Consider the following 6,786-nt stretch of genomic DNA (forward strand, 5'->3'; position numbering starts at 1 on the left):
TTTTGGGGTGGCATTTTCTGGTACCACTGAGTACACAGATGAAATGTATACTTTCCTGAATTTTTGAAATATTTCAGTAAAAGGAATGAACAGAACCCAGAACATTAAGCACTGGAACGTTTCGACCCCATCGCGGTTCTTTGGTCCAAATTTAGTTACTTACAAGCATTCCAAGCACTACATTTCCACCTGTTGGTTTTTTTTTTAATCGCTTTATATTTCTGTCTTAAGACTTTGTTTTGTGTTTTCAATATATAAAACCTTTTCATTAGGGTTTTGACGGGAACTAGAAAGAATCTGAACTCACTTGCTTTAATCAGCATATTTTACATATGAAGACTTGACCAAGATGACTGCAGAAAAGTTTGTAGAGCTCTCTCCTGGAGAAGCTGAATGTTCATGGCAGCTTTAAAACTGTGTTGTCTACCAAAGTCAAATTTTCTACATTTCAGAAATATTTAAAAGCTTAATAAGTAAACTTTAATCATTTAATATGAATTAAAATCTCAGCAGCTCTAATTTATTTTTTTTATTTTTTTAAAAATTTTTTTTTAACATTTATTTATTTTTGAGACAGAGAGAGACAGAGCATGAACGAGCGAGGGGCAGAGAGAGAGGGAGACACAGAATCGGAAGCAGGCTCCAGGCTCTGAGCCATCAGCCCAGAGCCCGATGCGGGGCTCGAACTCACGGACCACGAGATCGTGACCTGAGCCGAAGTCGGACGCCCAACCGACTGAGCCACCCAGGCGCCCCTCAGCAGCTCTAATTTAAAAAAAATCAATGAATTAAAAGGATGATAAAGGTGTTGTACATATGGGTTAAATCTGGTCCCTATATACGGGCCTCATACTATTTACTTCTCTTTTTTTTTTTTTAATGTTCATTTATTTATTTTGTGAGAGAGAGAAGAAGCAGGGGAGGGGCAGAGAGAGAGGGAGAGAGAAAATCCCAAGCAGTCTCCATACTGTCAGTACAGCGCTCATCTCCTGGCTCGATCTCATGAACCATGAGATTATGACCTGAGCTGAGATCAAGAGTCGGACACTTAACCTAGTGAGTCACCTGGCGCCCCTCAGACCATTTACTTCTTCACAGCAGGGTGGGATCAGTCGCTGAAAAGCTTGCCTGCGCCAAACTCAAAATTTCACACATCTCATCGCTTTAAAATAACGCTATTTTGCCTGCCTGCTTTGCCTGCCTAGCTAAAGACAAGCCCTCAAAAAGCCCCTAGGCCACCGCTGCCCTCTTGGCCTCCTGACCCCGAGCTTCCCCGTCCAGCTGTTGTGCAACTTCACATGTGAGCCTCCCTGCTAGCGGAGGCCCCACCTCTTGGTTTCTGGAAGGTCTGCTCTGAGGGTCTTCGGCTTGCACGTTGTCAAGGCACCACCAAAACAGCGCTCACGTTATACGCTGCTGCCACCTGTTGCCGTGTCTTTAATCAGCCTCCGCATCCTCCTTGAAGTTATCACAAAAGGAATCACAATCCCAAGGAAAAGCCTCACGAATGCAGAAAATTAGTCACAAGAAGTCGTGCGGGCAAATACAAGGCAGAGGGGAGCTGGTTCTTTCTGTATGTCCTGACAAAGGAGGCAAAGATAAAACATTTCTAGGACCCACAAAGCTGATGCAGGTCTGGGGTTTCCCAGACAGCAATCATGTGGGTGACTCTGGACAGCTGAGTCCATAGTTAATATTGTTAGAAAGCCTTGAAAAAGTGCAATAAATAAATAAACAGAACTGTAGGTGACTTAGAAAGTCGCGTTCTCCCCATGCCCATTTATGTAAACGAGATTACATAAATATGGAAAACATATATTTTTAAAAATGACAGCATGAAATGATTCTCATCTTTGCAATATATCCAACACGTCACAATGTATTAAACTTAAGCATGAAAATGAAACAGCCTTTACTTTAATCTCTGCTGCTTTTCCTTGGGTTATATGGCCTTGAGCAAATTATTTGACTCTTTCATTCTTTTAAGAAGTATTTATGGAGTGTATACCTTGGACATAAGTTCTAAAAGTGCCATGCCTAGGAGCTCACAGGTGACACAGAGTAGCTTCCTAGAGAGAATAATATTTTATAATGCACATTACCTTTGTATACACTCTGATGAGTCTCTAATGTCTTGGAAGTGAGAAAATTAAGAGCAACTCTATTTATCTAGACCTGGCTGTCCAATAGAAATGTAATGTCATCTACATAAGTAATTTTAAACTTCTAGTAACCATATTAAGTAAAAAGGAACAAGTGAGTTTATTTGTAATAATATATTTATATAACCCAATGTATCTGAAATATGAGTCAACATGTAATAAATATAAATTATTGGAATATTTTCTATTCTTCTGTACTAGAACTTTGAAATTCATTGCACATTTTAAACTTACCACACATCTCAATTTAGACTAAGCTACCTTTTAAGTGCTCAGTAGCCTGGCTAAGGACCTACCGTGTCAGAGCACACAAATCTATTTTCCACCAATATTTTCAAGTTTGAAGACCTCCTTCTCAAAATATTTTGAGAATAACCACATTATAGTTCGACACTTTTAATATCCACAGATTGATAAATCATTGAAAACGTTCTTAGGAATAAATTCAACACTGCTTTTCCGTGTGTATTTATTTTGCGTGTGTCTACTGTTAAGAAACAAAATTGGGGGTGCCTGGGTGGCTCAGTCGGTTAAGCGTCCGACTCTGGATTTCAGCTCAGGTCACAATCTCAAGGTTCATGGGACTGAGCCCCAAGTCGGGCTCTGTGCTGACAGCGGAGCCTGCTTGGGATCCTCTCTCTCTCTCTCTCTCTCTTTCTCTCTCTCTGCTCCTCCCCCCACTTGCGTGCAAGCACTTCCTCCCTCTCTCTCAAAATAAACTTAAAAAGTCAACCGAATGAAGATGTACTGGGATGGGTGAAATGGGCACGAAGATGTACTGGGATGGGTGAAATGGGCACCGGCCCTTCTTGCACGTGGAGGGGAGTTCCGAGGGTTGACTAGCTGGAGGAAATGAAAGGTTTTATAGGAAGGAGGATGGGGCCAGAAAGTTGTTAGCAAGAGGATTGTTCCCAGGAGGGGGAAGGGGGGGGGGGGTCTTATGCACATGACCTCATCTTCCCCTGGGGGATGGAGAGGCTTCCGTGGCTGACTCACTGTTGCTAATAGAAAATTCCTGAATGACCTGTGAAGACTATTTCCTGGGGAGCTTGAAACGGCAATTCCATTAGGTATTAAGCCCTGGTTTGGGGACACCATTTTTGGGCCTGTGGCCTTCTTTCTAACACCATGTATGTTTGGAAAATAGTACAATAGGGCATGGTATTATATCACATTAGAACACGCTATGGATGCTAAGCTACTCTGAACCGAATTTTGGTCTGACAAAGTACGCAGATGGCTCTTTCTAGGCATGACCTAAGTTGTGCCGTAAGCACACCTATCCAGCAAGATGATTTGAGCTGACCTGATGACCCCTTTGTGACAGGCTCTTTACAGAGGTGACTCATACATCCTGCCGGCAGAATGACCACCAGACAAAAGGATTCCTACAATCCCCCAATTTTGGGCAGCAATTAACCCTGTTCTCCTCCCCCACTCCCCCCTCCGCCCCCCCCCCCCCCCCCCCCCCCCCCGCCTTCATGCACCTGCCTGGAGACCCCAGGTGAGGACTGGGTTGTTTGCATGTTCTGTAGGATCCCCATTCCACACAGGTTCATACAAAGGTACAGATGTTCAATAATTAGCCCAAGGGGACTCAGCTGTGACTTGACCCCCAAAGCCTATATGGCTCATCCCTGTGCTATGCTGCCTTTCTTTTCTTTAAAAAAAATTTTTTTCGGGGGGGGGGGGCACCTGGGTGGCTCGGTCGGTTAAGCGTCCAACTTCGGCTCAGGTCGTGATCTCGCGGTCCGTGAGTTCTAGCCCCGCGAGTTCGAGCCCCGCGTCGGGCTCTGTGCTGACAGCTCAGAACCTGGAGCCTGCTTCCGATTCTGTGTCTCCCTCTCTCTCTGCCCCTCCCCCGTTCATGCTCTGTCTCTGTCTCAAAAATAAATAAATGTTAAAAAAAAAATTTTTTTTTTAAATTTTTTTAATGTTCATTTATTTTTTTTTTTAATTTTTTAACGTTTTATTTATTTTTGAGACAGAGACAGAGCATGAACGGGGGAGGGGCAGAGAGAGAGGGAGACACAGAATCGGAAGCAGGCTCCAGGCTCCGAGCCGTCAGCCCAGAGCCCGACTCGGGGCTGAAACTCACGGACCGCGAGATCGTGACCTGAACCGAAGTTGGACGCTCAACTGAGCCACCCAGGCGCCCCACGTTCATTTATTTTTGAGAGAGAGAGAGAGAGAGAGTGTGTGGGAGGGGCAGAGGGAGAGACCCAAGAGAGACAGACAGAATCTGAAACAGGCTCCGGGCTCTGAGCTGTCAGCACAGAGCCGGACGCAGGGCTCAAACTCACGAACCGCAAGATCATGACCCGAGCTGCCTTTCTTAAAGAGCAGCGCACCTCAGATAAGACCCTGTGTGGACACCTAGCACGTGCAAGTTCTGCAAACGTCTGCCATTATCAGGATTCTAATGCCTGTGTTTGTGCCTTTTTAAAAATGCTCTCTCCTGAAACACTGCGCTCCATCATTCAGGACATGGCTCCACACCCCACTTTGTTCATGACTCTGTTTTGAATTGGACTGAGCTTTCCTTTCTAAACCGGCCTTTTGCTACCTAAAGGAGTGCAGCATTTGGCCCCCGGTTCTCGGTCGGTGATGATGCCATAACACTTTATCGATGGCAGGAACTCAGCAAGAAGAAACCCCACCCCCACTCACAGAAAGGGGCTCAGTCACTCATTTGTTCAGTGAGGGCCTTTTCCAGGCCAGGCTGTGTGCTGGCCACATGCCGGCGAACAAAACACATGGCCCCCGTTCCCATGGAAATGTTCACGATGGAGTATGACGTTAAACAAATAAATGTATAACTACAAACTGCGTTGCACAGTAAGCATTGTAAGGAAAAAGTACAACAGTCTGCGAGATAGAAGTCAGGCGGGGGAAGTCAGAGAACACCTCTCTGAGGAGGTAACACACGGGGACAAGTAAGACCTTAAGTATGAATAGGATTTGTCAGGTAAACGGTGAATGAAAGGACATTCCAGGCAAAGACTTGAAGCGAAAGAGCGTGTCGCATTTAGAAAGCGCAGAAAGGCCACGTAGCAGGGGTGCGGTGAGCCTAAGGGGAGAGGGGCCAAAAGTGAGGCAGAAACCTAGGCAGGCCGTGTGGGAATCTGATAAGGAGCAGGTAGATTGTGCAATGTGAAAAAAAATCCCTATTATTTGCACAGAACAAACTGAAAATTCGCATAGCTCCTCTTGACCACATGAGTGGGGGTGGGCACAGTCTTAGAAAGAATACTAGTGTCTTTCAAGGATATCAGTGTTGTTTCTAAAACAGTGAGTCTCTTAAGCGTTCCATCTGATAGTTTGGCCTGGAATATACTCAGTCAACACCATGAGGCCCACTGTGGTGTGTAAGGTGTCAGGGGGGTGTGAAGATGGTTAAGTGACGGTGACCAAAAAGGGACCTAATGGCTAACAGCATCAGGTACACATGGGGAAGTGGGAGAGGTTAAACTCAGGGCAAAGGTCTGAATTACAACGCTTTTTATATGTTGTATACTGAGCCCCGTTTCCAGGACTGGAGGCCAGGTTGGACAGGGGCACAGGGGTCAAGGCTGGGGACAATCAAGTGAATTAATGCGCATCCAGTGCTCCCAAACGGGGCCTGACATATTGTCAGCACACCAAGCTGCCCTTACTATCCATAGTGATTTATTTTTTCCAAAACACAATTTCACATTAAGTAACACATAGGGCGATAACAAAACATTTGAATGAATAAGTTGGCTATGTTAGCAACGTATTACCAAAATGAGAAATGAACAGGAGTCTCCCAGTGAAGATGGCAAATTTAAAATATTGTGTGTAGTATGCGGTAAGAACCAGATAAAAAAAAAAAAAGGGAACCACACTCTGTAAACATTTATCTTGTAACAATGTTAGGTTACAAACCACCTAAGCAAGAAGGCAATGTTACAATTAATTTGGCTGAGTGACTCCGGAGGATGCTGTTAGTATGTGGCCAGACAACTGAGTCTTTTTACAGAGAGGCGAAATCAGCTGCACCTGAGGATTCCCTGCGTGGAGACACCCCCTCCTCCCTGCTGGGTTCCAGACCTTTCCAGGTTGCTGGGTTTCCAGACACCTAGAGCTGCTTTCGATGGTTGTCCCTTGTTTGTCCCCTGCAGTATTCCCATTTCTGTGTCACTTCTGGTTTTGAAGCCCTAATAAGTCTACAGGAAATGAAGGATAGAGAATTATGAATCGGGTGTGCTGAACACCAAAAAGTAACGCCAACGAGGAAACTGTGCTGCCCTGAGAGTACAGAATAAATTTATTCAGAGAACCGGGCGCTGGTTCCGAAGGCTGTTAATCCGTATACTTCCTAAGTCCCAGATTTCATACCATAGTGGTAAGAACCAAACAAGGGACTTCTCCCCGTGGGCAGGCAGGCCTGAGACTTCCCGAATGAACAAGCAAGCTCGGTGAGAAGGCTGTCCGATCTCCGCTCCCACCGCCCTCAGGACCCTGCAGGTGCAGCCCTGCAGGTGCGAGCCAAGCTGGGCTAGCCCGGTGCCCTCCCGGTATAAACGCAGAAGCATCTTACAGAAGGGGGTCTCAGTACAGCTCAACACTCAAGAGGTCTTCAGGAGGATGAAGGCAGCCA

This window comes from Panthera onca, chromosome D1 (genome assembly GCF_046562875.1).
Source record: "Panthera onca isolate mPanOnc1 chromosome D1, mPanOnc1 haplotype 2, whole genome shotgun sequence".
NCBI classification, from domain to species: Eukaryota; Metazoa; Chordata; class Mammalia; order Carnivora; family Felidae; genus Panthera; species Panthera onca.